Source organism: Chroicocephalus ridibundus, chromosome 11, assembly GCF_963924245.1.
Source record: "Chroicocephalus ridibundus chromosome 11, bChrRid1.1, whole genome shotgun sequence".
NCBI lineage: Eukaryota > Metazoa > Chordata > Aves > Charadriiformes > Laridae > Chroicocephalus > Chroicocephalus ridibundus.
Genome location: NC_086294.1, coordinates 2,377,560 through 2,391,358, shown reverse-complemented (window position 1 = coordinate 2,391,358; position 13,799 = coordinate 2,377,560).

Below are 13,799 nucleotides of genomic sequence, written 5' to 3'. Positions count from 1 at the left end.
GCGCCAGGAAACTGCGGGAGCCAGGCCTAAAAATACCTCTTGGAGAGGAGGTTTCTCCTTGCTGCGATCAGTAGGTGATGGCGAGACCCAAGCAGTGGCTGAGAAAGATTCAAGGGAGCAGGAGGCTTATCCCCATCAGGGCAGGGGCTAATCTTGGGGGGCACCAGCTACAGGATGCTAGAGATGTTCTGCTTGTTAAATTTTGGGAGGCAGTGGGTCTTTTTTCCCCAAAATCACCCATATCTCTGCTATCAGATCAGATGGTGGTGGGCCCCCCTGCTAAGCAGCAGCTGGATGCCCCTCTGGACCACTGTTGGAAGCACTCCGGAGGACACAGGGCAGCACAGGGACACCCATTGTGCTTCACAGATGTTCAGGCAATAGCTTAGGATCAGAATGGCCAAAAAGCATCCCTTAATCCTCCTCCCAGCCCTCCCTCCTCCGGCTCCTGCAGTTGCCATGGAGAACGCCACAGAGCACTTCTCACCCCCTGCCCTGGGTGAGACCCTCCTCCCAGACCTCTCTCTCTCCGTTTTCCCATTCCAGGTGTAAATCCTGCTGGTTTTCCCAGCACAGTACCTCTGTGAAAGCCCTCAGACTTTTCCAGCCTGGCTTTCATCATCCTTTTCCTTTCCTCCTGGCTGGGACAGTCCTCATCTGTCCATGGGGACACCCAAACCTGTCACAGCCATTCCCACCCAGCCAGCACCCTCAGCCAGCTCTCCCTGCGCAGACACCCGCCTCACTGCTCCCACATCCCACCTCCTGCCAGGCTGGCACGTGCCCTTTCTGCTTTTCCCCTGGGATGGGGACCATGGTCCCTTGGGATAAGTGTCACCCTGGCACCGATGTGGCTACATGTCCCCAGTGCCAGCCCTGCGGGAAGGGAATGGCAGCTCCAAGACTGTGGTGGTGCAGAAAGCTCAGGCTATATATAAGTGCATAGTTATACGGGTGAGTGCACACACCCATCCGGGCAGCCAAGCGGGCAGAGGGGCTCAAGAGGCTGCCGCTCGCTGAGCTGCGTCCCGGCTCCTTCTGCTCACTCCCAGCCCCAGGCTGTGCCTGTGCCAAGCCAAGCTGGGGTTTTCAGTGAGTTATTTTTAAGACGGCTGATTTTGGGATGTGGCTGACAGCGAGGATCCGTGGGGCAATTTAAGGGACAGCAGAGAGCAGTTTGGAGAGGGGAAGGAGCAGGCGAATGGCCAAGATCTCTGATATTTCCAGGGGATCCCAACTCGCTTTGCAGTCAGAGGAGGGCAATAGGGAATGGGAGAGCACCCAGGCTACATCAGGAGGAGAGGACACATGCCCACACACCGCCTCTGCTCACCTCCAGTGAACCCCAGGCTGCAAAGGAGCTCTGGCTGTACTTTGCTTGGTGGTCCCTGGGGAGGATGCAGCTGAGTGGTGCCAGCAGCACGCTCAGCCCTGACAAGGAGGAGGAGGAGGAGATGCTCTCCAAGGTCTGCATGATGAATGTGGCTAGTAGCTTCCTAGGCTGGGGTGCCATGGGTGTTTAGGGGTGTGAGGTGGGAAAGTTGCTGTAACTCCCTCCTGGCCTCACAGGCCACAGAGCGGGTGATTTATGCCCTCATATTGTGCACGGACTCCTGAAATCCAGCCCAGTCCCAAGACATTTGTCCCTCTGTGGCCACCAGTTTGGTCTCTCTGGGGGCCGTGCAGCACAGAGGTGCCCAAACTACCTGTGAATGAGCCAGTTCTTCCTTGCAATGCTGCACAGAACCCAGCCTGCCTCCTCCACCCCACATCCCAGCCTGCATTAGCTGCCCAGGATGTACTGGGATGGGAAGGCTGGTGCCAGAGTGAGCAGGGTATCCTAGAATCATAGAATGGTTTAGGTTGGAAGAAACCTTAAAGGCCACCTAGTTCCACCCCCCTGCCCTGGTCAGGGACACCTCTCACCACACCAGGTTGCTCCAAGCCCCGTCCAACCAGGCCTTGAACCCCTCCAGGGATGGGGCAGCCACAGCTTCTCTGGGCAACCTGGGCCAGGGGCTCACCGCCCTCACAGCAAACAATTTCTTCCTCACATCTCATCTACATCTCTCATCTTTCAGTGTAAAACTGTTCCCCCTCGTCCCATGGCTCCCCTCCCTGATCCAGAGTCCCTCCCCAGCTTTCCTGGAGGCCCTTTAGGGACTGGAAGGGGCTTGAAGGTCTCCCCGGAGCCTTCTCTTCTCCAGGCTGAACCCCCCCGGCTCTCTCAGCCTGTCCTCATAGCAGAGGGCCTCCAGCCCTCTCAGTATCTTCATGGCCTCCTTTGGATCCACTCCCAACAGGTCCATGTCCTTATCGCGCTGAGGACTCCAAAGGTGGACACAGTACTTCAGGTACTCTTATGAGAGCTGAGTAGAGGGGTAGAATCCCCTCCCTCTCCCTCCTGGCCACACTTCTTTTGATGCAGCTCAGGATGCAGTTGGCTTTCTGGGCTGCGAGCATCCTTTCATCTCCCTGGAAGGCTGCTGCTTGCTGCCTGCCGCCCACCTCAGGAGGGGCATTTTGTGGCTGGGATGGGATTGCCGGTAACTCCGGTAGCTGACAAATAGCTTTTGATAAAAGCTTTGCAGGAAGAGACATTATAACCTGCTGTTGCCCAGCTGCCTCCCTGGGGAAGCACCCGCCTGGGAGCAGCAGCCTGTGCAGGGAAGGGCCCTGGCGCAGCTGCGGTTGCCGGTGCCAGCTGTCTGCTGTCCCTGCATCAGTGCACCTTACCCCCCACCCCCAGCCTGAGCACCACTTAAATAGCCTCCAAATCATCCAAAGGTTATGTGCAGAATGCCTGCACGCCCCTCTCCACCCTCCCTCGAGCACACAAGTGGCCCCATGGGAAAGCAAGTGAGAAATCATCAGCCGTTAGTTGCTTGCAAAAGCAAACCTGCACAAGATTGCCTTCAAAAAGTGTTGCTCCAGAGCAGACCCTGCCCGCGAGGGGCTGGCAAGCTGGCTGATGTCCCAGGGCTCAGAGGTGAACCCTGGAGGACAATAGCTGCTTTCTAAACCAGACCAGCATCAGAAACCAGGGCCTGGAGCTCAGGCGGTTTCCTTGTGTGATGGAAAGAGTGATCGACATATCTGCCCGTGCCCCAGGCCAAACTGCTGCCCTGGGAACATGCTTGACACCAGGATCAGAGAAGGGGAGGTCTGTGCCGGCTCCAGCAGCACTGGAATAAAGCTGGTCTGTGCCTGAGGGGTCCCCGTCCAGCTGCCCTACTGGTTTCCCCCCCAAGGATGCCTGGCTGCAGGCTGTGGGCCAACCTAAAGCTGCCATCCCCACCTCATGAGGTGTCTCAGCACCGTCCCTGGCACCCACCTGCACAGTTCTCCCTCCAAGGATGCAGATTTTACACCCTCTCCCTCCTGCTCCTCTCTGTGCAGCCAGCCGGTGGGACCTGGCTGCCCATCTCACCACAGATGGGCAGCTCCGGGCTCTGGAAATGCATGGGCACTGGGATGCTGGAGTGTCCAGTTTGGACCAACACCTCTGATTTGGATGATCAGTGGCCATCTGTCTACACGATGACCTTCAAGCCCATGCAGCTGCCTCCCCCTTGGCATACTGGGAAGAACAGGGTCTGTCCTGGGATCCTTTGGTTTGAGCTTTGTCACCTTTCCTTCTCCCTTTGTCACCTTTCCTTCTCCCTTTGTCACCATGAGCTGCAGGACCCCAAGGAGTGGCAAAGGGGGTCAAGGATGGCTGTGGTCCATGGCTGTGGTCCAGCAAGCATTTAAGGAAGACATGGAGGCTTGAACACCTTGAAGCAGGGTCTAGGAGCCTCCAGGGGAAGGAGTGTGGGGCTCCATCTGTGTCACCTCATGTCCTCACAAGGGCTGACCCAACCCGCCAAGACGCCACCCTTAGAAGTGAGGATGGGGCTTCTATACCCAGCTCCATACCACCTCCAGCTGGCGATGCCAGGGATGCATCTCTGCTGCTGGAAGGTCCCTGTATACCCCACTAGGTGCCCACTACCCCCAGTCTCCCCCCTGTCCCCACTGCCCTGGGACCCCCCACAGTTCAGGCAGCCCCAGCCTGGCCATGGGCTCCTCTGGAGGTGAGGCAGAGCTGGACTGGCAGGAAGCACCGGGAGCTGGTAATGACAACGTGTCCACCCATTTGTCTGTAATTAAAAGTTGTGTGTAGAGATTTCCTGTGACATGTCCCGTGAGTCCAGCTGCAGACACGGCGCCGCTGAAACCAGGAGATGCTAATGAGTGCTTCTGCATATTAAATACCTTGTTTACACTAAGACAACAGCCGGTGTAGCTGGGGGAGGGAGAAGAGGTGGCTGTAATCTTCACTCATACATTCTGCCCCGGCAGCTTGCTGCCTGCCAGCCCCTCAGGAAGCTGCTGAACCTGGGTTTGGCCAGGCTCTGGCTGTGGGGATGGTCCAGGGCTCTCAGCAATGGTGCTACCACCCTGTCCCAAGTCTTTCTGTGTTGGCTTCATCATCTCATCTCTACTGTGGTCATCCTCCATTTCTGCTGTGGTCTTCCTCTCTGCTGTGGGCCAGGGAGGGCAGGATGCTCTGCAGCACTCAAGTCTGCCCAAGAGTCCCCTGCACGGTGCTGAGGCTAGGGGACTCTGGGGTGGCAAGGGGGTCAGCTGCCCACCCTGCCCTAAGCTTATTGGTGTCCACTCTGCAACAGAGCTGGTCTCGACTGGTCCCTGGGCGTTAGGGTGCTGGAGGGAAGCAGTAAAGCAGAATCTCTACCCAGGAGAAGGATGCAGGATCAGGGCCACAGTGGGACTCACCATGCCCAAGACCTGGCCACAACGCTGTTCCCTACTGCCCATCACCTCCTGTTCACAAGAGATGCAGGAAAGGTGCACGGCCCTTCACTGCCCCATGTCCCGGGGCCAGAGAAACCACTGCACCTTGGGCACAAGACAGGCAGGATCTCACCTTACCAAGAGCTGGCACTGGGATGCAGCTGGGGTGGGGGAATCGCTAGGACAACTGGCCCTTCCCCACCAGCTTGGGGCTGCAGGGTCTGTCCTGGTTAATGGTGGCCTTGGGCTGACGTGGAGACACAGCCCTTGTCCCCTTCCCACCCCACTGCCCCTCGTTGCACTGCTGTGACAACAGGTACTCAATGGCCCCTTTACGGCCTCTTGTGTCCCTGCCCAACAACTGGCAAGGCAGGCACAAGGGAAACAGCTCCAGCCCTCGTGACCCCTGGGCTTGCCAGTCTGGAGGAAAGCTCTCAGCAGGGCAGGACACAGGCAGCTCCTTCCATCAGCAAGCAGAGAGCTGGACAACCCTGGAGGGAAACAGCTCCAAGAACATCAAACAGCCTCAGGACCGCAGTCCTGTCCCCAGTCTGACAAGGTCCCTGCCCAGGCTGTGGGTCACCCTTCCCCTGCTGCCACATCCCCTGCCAGCAGCCAGTTCCATCCTGCACCCTGCAAGTTCCTGGACCCTGTGGCAGCCCAGCTACCAGGACATCTTGGGATGGAGGAGTCCTGGCTGCTCCCCCACTGCTGGAACACCCTCAGGGGACTGCTGAGTCCCCATTGCCCTGAAACTGCAGCTTCAGCTCTGCTGCTCATTTCTGCTGCCTTCAGGAGAGCATCTCGTTGCCCTGCTGCTGGGGCAACACGCACGCGGGCCTCGCATGTGCTGCTCGACATCCTTGCCCAGCATTATTCCAGATCCTCCTGCTAAACACGTCCCGTGAGGCCAGGCTCGGCTGAATGATTGATGTGATCACTGACAGGTTGCCTGAGCTGGGCACTGTGGAAGTGTTTCTTCCTCCAGCTTCCTCCAGGGACAGGCGAGCACCAGCCTGAGAAGGGCTCCACTTCGCAAAGGCAGACCTGGTGTCGAGGGAAAGCTGAGCCCAGGATCCTAGGGGACACACAACCCACCTCCCAGAGGTAGCAGCTGGACCAAAGCATCATTGATGTTGTCTTTTCCCCTTGTTCCCTGTAGTGCCTGGAGCAACTTCTTGGAGTGTGGTCCCCTGCCGCACATGCCTGAGCAAGCCAAGCAAGGGTAATGCCCACGAACGGGGCCACAGATGCCTCCAGTGGAGGAAAGATGGGAGGCAGATGCAAAAGCAGTAGGAACGTGGGGCTGTGTTAGCTCATGCCGGGCTGATGAGGAGTCAGGGCAATCAGGCAGTCCTCCGCTGTGCAGAGGAAAAGGTGCATGACAGGATGACAGCAGCAGGTCATGTCTGCAGCTGTGTTTAACCCTGCTCTGCTCCCAGTGCCTCTGAAGCCCCAGACCTGTGCTATCCATACCTAAGCCCCTGCAGGAGCCTGCCCAGAGCCCCCGACCCCTTACCCTGCCGGCTGTGTCTGTACCTTGGGTGAGAAGGACCCTTGGAGACAGCAATGCACACACAGGTGAGCTTGGAGGGGCTGGGTCAGAAAGGCTTGCTGATCCAGGGAGCATTCCTCATGTGTGCCCACAGGTGATGGATGATCTGCACATAGACCACACCACCCAGAGCCTGCTCAACCTGGCTCTGCACTCCAGCACACTGTCTCTTCCTACCCTCATAAAAAATTCCCTTTATCTACCTTTAGGGCACCACCACTTCTTCCCCAGTCAGTCTTACACCTTAGGTGAGAGAGGGATGTGTTTGCAACTGTCCCTGGTCCCCTCCAAGGTTTCCCCATCTTCTGCAGGGCTGCTTGGGCAGAGCTGTGCTGGGGCTGATCAGGGCTGCCTGGAGGGAGAAGCACTGGGAGCTGCTGTGGGGCAAATGGTTGGGTGTAGGACTGAGACAGGCTTAACCCCAATGCTCGTGGTCTTCAGATGCTGTGGTGCAGTGGGACATCTGTATCAAAGCTTTTTTGGTGAGCAGAGGTTTTCTGGGGTTCAAGAGAGTCCTGGGGAAGTGGGGTGAGTCTCTGGGACATGTCCCCTTCTCCTGGTCTCCTGTGTGCATGGCATGGGGCATGGTGACCTGCTGTGTTGGGCATGTAGGTGCCCCTGCTTGGAGGTGCATCGCTGCCTGGGTGATGGGTATCCCCCAACCTGGGTATGCCTGCCCACGCAGGTCCCCAGAGGCTGCAGCTCACATGCCACTGCAAACAGGCTAGGTGCCACCAAACACCAGGATCTGGTCCCTGCCCACGCTCACCGAAGTGCCTGGGTGATGCATTTCCCTGCCACCCACCCCCGTGATGGGTTGGGGGATAGCTGGAATGGAGCAGAAGATCTCAGGGCCACGGTGTGTGAGTATGTGGCCTTGCCCCCTTCTTGTGGGTTCCTCCATCCCACCTGCACCCCTGAGCCCTGCCTGCCCCTCCCACAGCTCCCCCCAGCCCATCCAGGCCTTGCTTTATACGGATTTGCCAATCGCAAGCGTTTTAAATGTTAATGACGACGTTTCAGATTTGTAGTGGAAACTAATTAAAATTGTTATTGTTAGCGGGTTTGAATTGCCCAGGTGTGAATCATTATCCTCATTAAAATAATCAGGGAGATGGGGATGTGACAGGAGAGCAGATGGATGAGAAACAGCCTGAGCCAGCAACCCGGGCGGCTGGGGAGCCCCGATGCCCATGGGGAGCAGGGGCAACCCTGCCCGGGGTGGCATGGTCCCTTGGGTCCAGTCAAGCCCAGCATCCCCTGAAAGGAGGATATCCCATGGAAGGTGCTCCACTCACAACCCTAGGGGCTGCAGGGTGCTGGAAGTGGGGTGCTGGGATTTGTCAGAGCAGGAGCATTGGCGAGGAGAAGCCACAGGACAGGACGGGGTCATCACTGCATCAACCCCCCAGCATCCGTCCTGCTTCCCCCTGAGCCAGCCTGCAGCACTTCCTCACTGGGCTGCTCCATGTCCGCCCAGCATGGTGTGTGCCAGGAGAAGGGGACAGTCCCTGTTTCCCTGGATTCAATGGAGCAGCGGGTTCCGGACCCTGCCCAGTGCATCGGGAATGATGTCCTAGCACAGCCTGCCCCAGCCTCGGAAGACGAGTGGCAGCTGGAGGCTGTGGAGCCCTGCCTGCACCCCTGCCCGCACCCCTGCCCGCGGCTGCCAGAAGTGGGAAACACCATGGCGTAGCTCATCGGCCAGCCCTGCTGGAGCCAGCCAGGCTGTGAAGCGCCCGGGGCTGCTTCTGCCCTGGGTGGACCCGCATCGCCGCAGCTGGTCCGGCCCCTGCAGCCTGTCTGCAGGGAACAAGGGCCCCTTTCTGGCGGATGAATGGGCTCAGTGTGTGCGGCCCCCCGCGAGACCCTCCAGCCCCAGACTGGCCGTTGCTGGGCAGCAGAGCTGGGGTCAGGGGTACCCTGTGGGCATGGTGCGTCAGGGCAGCTATTCAGGGAAAGAGCATGGCCCTCCCAGTGCTCAAGGTCGCCTTTGTGCCATGCATCCCAGAGCAGGGGCTGCCCTGGGGACGGCGGTGACACCAAACGGAGGAATGATGGCACATGGCCAGCGCTGGGGCTCTTTACCCCCAGCCTCTCCCCCCTGCCGATGATTGTGCCCCATCCCTTGTCCCCTGTGGAGCCAGCTGTGTGGAGTGGCTAGATGCTCTTGATGGTCCCCTGCCACTGGCTACCAGGACTCCAGCCCAGAGAGGTGGCACTTGGAGCTATGGGGCAGCTGTTTTGCCAGGGCAGGATGGAGCCCATCCCTCAGGGCATTTGCCATGGATGACTGCGGGGATGTGCTGGCCAGGTGGCACTCAAGGCTAGCTTATCTGATGATGTTTTCATCTATTGACAAATCTATTATTGATGATACACTTTCCTGGACTTGGCAGAGCTCTGTCCATGCTCCAATCATATCCATCAAATAAATCTCAGCCGGGCTTTGCCATCGCTGCTGAATTAATTATCCTCAGATTGTTTTTTCATAAATATTTGACAAGCACTAACAATGCAAGGCGTGAAGCCCCCTGGTAATTCTATGTCTCCGAATTACCCTTAAAAGGTAGCTGTCACCTCCAACACTGCAGGGGGGAGGTGTAAAGGCTGGGACAGGACCTCGACTGAGGACTGGCTGCTCCCCCCTGGGCTTTAGGGATTCCACACAATTAGGTGCAAATGGGGCACAGCACTGAGACCCATCTAATTCATGTATCAAAGGCAGCCTGAAGCAATAAGGACAACAAACTGGTCCCAAATGGATGGATGAGCGTTGCAACGGACAAGGATCCTTCCTGCAAGGGTGCACAGCTGCCGTGGCTCTGCACAGAGGTGATGCTCAACCCTCTCTGCGATAGCACAGCCCTGGGACGTTCAGATGTTATTCAGCAGAAAGTCTTGGCACGACTTGGTGTCTTTGAGCTGTGATCAGGCACGGAATGGAGACCCTGAAATGTGTAACTCAGTACGGGGTGATCTGTGGGGGGTGTGTGCCTCTTCCCCCCAAGCCTCTCTTCACACTGATGCCTTTCAAACTGTCCCTGCCCTTTCTGGAGGCCCCACAAACTCTATTCAGGGCACAGAGACAACCACCTCCATGCCAGGCCGCTGAAAAAGCTGCGGGGCTCAGCCTTGTGGCTGAGATTCAGGCATCCAACCTGGTTGGAGGGCTTGCTGCAGGTTTTTGGGGATGGGCACCTGGGAGCAACCCTGTGCCAGGAGGCTGGCAGCCTGCCGAAGGAGGGCCAGGCTGTGTGCCCCAACACGTGCCCACCGTGTGCACCCACCTTCAGCAGTGGTTCTGAGGCACTGGGAGGGAGTTGGCACCCAAAAGTAGTCCCACAAATTGCCAGAGGCCAGAAGGCTGTCAGAACTGAAACAAAACCAGAGCAATAACTGGAGGCACTACAAATTCTGGCTAAAATTGATTATAGGAGCAAAGCTGGAAGCTTCCCAGAAAAGCTTGCGAAGCAGCCTGCAGTCAGGAGGGAAATCTTTGCTGGAGCAGAACCCACCATGAAGCAGCCCGAGCAGCCGGTCTGCAGATCTCCCTGCTGGGCCAGACTGAGGACGCAACCAGCAGCCAGGATGCTGTTGGCTCAGCAGTGTAGGACAGCAGATACCAAAAGAGTCATCAGAGACCTCTGAATAGCTCAAAGAAATGAGTAAGCACCAGGACTTCAGGAGCTAAAGTGAAAAATGGTCTCATAGTGTTGCGCTCTGGTCCAGGAGCAGTTGTCAGCCTCAGAGCAGAGGCTGGAGCACTCTTCTGGAAGGACCAGGTTGTCCCAACACAACAGCATCCTTCTTCCTCTCCCTTACTCACCTCACAGCCCAAATGCAGGCGCAGACCTACCCCTGCCAGAGGCTGTTCATACCTGGCAGAAGTCCTGGCATCTGCTTTGGGACAGGCATGAGCTGAGAAGGACACAGCTCAGAGCAAACGTCTGCAGGATAATGCTGCCTTCGCTGGCAGGAGGAAGACCTCCGGGCGGACCCACGCACAATGCAAGGACTCTCAAGATAAACTGGAAACGGACCAAAGTATGGATGCTGAGCTAGGATGGGGCTGGCAAATTAAAATGAGAGAAAGGAGGCCAAAAGCACCCGAGAGATGCTGAGACTGGCGCGCAGGCTGGAGTCTTCTTTGTAGATATGTGCTGGGAGGGGACTTAAGACATGTGCTGGGGATGGGAGCATGAAGCCTGCACGTAGGGAATGGGGCCGGAATAGGGAAGGGTGACTCTAAGCTGGTTCTAGGAGTTATCAAACAATTAAAGATGTGATAAATTTAGTCTGTGGAACAGGAAATTGGCAATAATGCAGAAATGAAAGGAAGCAGTTGAGCTAACTGCTGGGCACTCTACAAAATTGGCTATAAAAAAGAAGGACTGCCATAAATATAAGGGCAGCCAGGAGAGGACATTGCTGGTAATAAAACCCCCGCTCCCCATGCGGGAAATGGGGAGACACAGAGCTGAAGCTATGAAGATATCAACCGTGGCTGTTCTCATTCGGGATGCACAGCTGAACAGCGATTAATGGAAGGCCAGAAGCAACACGTGTGCTGGGTTAGCTCTCCCCTGCTCTGAATTGATGGTATTAGACCAAGGTGCTTCAAAAACTAAAAAAAAACCAAAAAAATCCATCCCACCATGCTAAGGGTGCTGACCGGAGTGTTGGCCTGAGCTCCCATGGAAAGAGGTACCCGTGCACAAGCTGGAAAAGTGCCACTCTGGTGTTTGGACAGGCATCAGGATAAAGGGTGAGCTAATTGCCTTGGATTGCATTGCATCAAACGAGCACATAATAAATGCCAGGATTGGGGTCAGGCAAGTGCAGCCCATGGAAATTGCCTTTGAAGCTAGAGCCCCAGCGAGCAGCAGTCTGTAGGGATGCTGTCGGCAGCAAACGCGGTGCTCTGCCACCGCTGGAGCCATTCGCCTCCTGTGCAAGCAAAAGCAACAACAGCTTCATGACAAAACCGAGCTAATGAATTGTTAAGATTGACTGGAGCTATTTTCAGCTGATCCAGGACAAAACATTCAGCAAAAATCCAGCTATAGGAGGGGAAAAAACCCAGCTGCTCTGTGTTCAAGAGGCAGGAAACAAGACTCTCATTGGGACACAAGCACATGAAGGGCCCCTTGGGCTGGTGCCCGCGACCCCTGCTTTCCTTCTGCCTTTGTATGGAGATGGCTGGGGGGGATTTGCTCTGCTCTGCTGCTGCTAACCGCTGAGCCTGGGGGGTGGTTGGCTTTCCTGGGCTACCAACAGCTCCTCCATGCTGGTGGCCATCCCTAGCAGGGCACAGCTAAGCATCCTCTGCAGCTCCGCATTTGCTGATGGCTGGGAGCTTGAGCCTGACCAAACTGTGCTCCACGGAGGAACTTCACAGCGAAGGACATGGCTTTGGTCACCATGGATGTCCTTGTGTCTTTCATTAAGGCGTGGTGACTTCTTCTGAGGATGTGACCCAAGCAAAAAAGCTGGTCTGGGGAAGTGCTTTGCAATGTCCACTGTAGAGAGGTGGTCTCTCTCACCACAGCCACTGGGCTGTCCTACAGCTGCCCCCCAAGCCCTAAACAAGGGTGATGTGGATGCAAATGTTGCATGTGCATGGCAGACGAGGATTCGGGGAGGGTGTCTGGGTAAACACAGGGAGTTCATGGGTCTCCAGACACACCGGCTCTGGGCAGATGCTGTAGCAGACCTGCTCACGACCCTGCATAGTGCACTTCTGGTTAATCCCCTGGACAGTGGCACGGGTGCCAGCCCGCACCCACTGCCTGTCTGTCCTGCTGCCCTGCAGCCATCCTTCAGCCCTTCCCTGACCTGCAGCACCCAGGCAGTGGGTCTGCCCACCTCTGTAACAAACGGAGCTTCTAAAGTTCCATGTCAGGCTTTGTTTCAACAGAAACGAAGTTGGCTTCAGGCACAGAGACCTCAGGAAGAGGCAGAACAAAGGACGTACTATTTTATAAAGCCCCCCTATTCTGTCTGCTGTGGTCCTGTCTTAAAACTGTCACTTCTCCTGCACCAAGGCAGCCCCCCCTCAGCTCTCTGATGTCTCCTTGCCCCTCCAAGCAGCCCACAGCCCCTCTGTGCACAGGTTCCCCAAGGCTGAGCCATCCTGCCTCATCCCTTCCCTATACCCAGCCCACCCCCTCTGATCTGGGTGCTTAGCAGAGACCACGGGCTGCTGCAGGCTGGATGGTTGAAGAGGGGCTGATGTGACCCTGGCAGTGCCCAGACCTCCCACAGCATCTCTGCAGCCACCTGCACTGTGCCTTGTCCTGTGCTCCTCCATGAAACAACAGGATGAGCATGGTGGGGGTATGGACTATGGGGCAAAGCCCTGAGCACCCTTGGAGCAGCAGCTTACAAACTCCTGATGGTTGCAGGGCTCAGAAAGGGTGTTGATTTGGGGACCTCCCCAGGCCCCAACACCTCAACACAGCCCAGGGAGAGCCCCAACAATGGCAGAGTGATGTGGTCCTATAGGAGACACACAGCACGGTATGGTGCCTTTGCGGAAAATTGGTCCAAGGCTAAAAATACTCTCACCTTTCACTGCAGGCTCAGGCAGCAAAGCAACAGGCTTATCATGTGGTAGGAGCCAGAGCTGGGAAGGGAATTTGCATCAGGCACTTACCATAGCGTGGTCCGCAGGAGAGTGGTGGGCACGTGCAAGCTGCTCTGCAGAGGTTCCCCAGGTGCAGGGGGGTGGCTGAGGCTAACGGAGCTACGGCAGAAAGTCTGCGGCGAAGAAGAGGGGATGGATGAGTCACCTCGTCTGCAGAGAGCTGGAGCTCACACTCACCCCATCTCCCACCACTAATTAATGCCAACACTAAATACAAACACATCCAAGTTACTCACTAATGGGACGTGGACAGGCTGAAATGCAGAGTCTTCACCAGCACTCGCTTTAAAAATGAAGCAAACTCCCACGTGGAAACCTCCAGCTCCACTTGAAGCTGCTAATTTATTCCCCTTCCTCTGCTCAGCCTCCAGACATACCCCAGTGTGTGTGATGAGCCCCAGCAGCCGGCTCCAGAGCTGCCCGTGCCCACCCTTAACTCCGCTGCGCACCATGAAAAACGCAGCCCTGATGCCAGGAGAGCATGGTTAGAAGGGGCAGGGAAAGAGCTGAAGACCTGTGATGGGATGCGGGGCAGAACGCAGGTCTAGGACACGGGGTTATCTGATGGAGAGGCACCTGGAGAAGGTCCATGGAAGACAGACTCCTGGCTAAACCATGCAGGATTTAACTGTGGCCCTTTCTTGGCTCATGAACCCAGCCATGGCACCCACGGGGTTTTTTACGGAGCGCGGGTCTACGCTCTCGCAGCAGGGAGCCGGCTGGCCACGTTTCATTAATGCTCAGTGCTTAATGCAGCTGGTCGCCGTGACCCCTGCAGTCCGCAGGCGCTGGAAATCA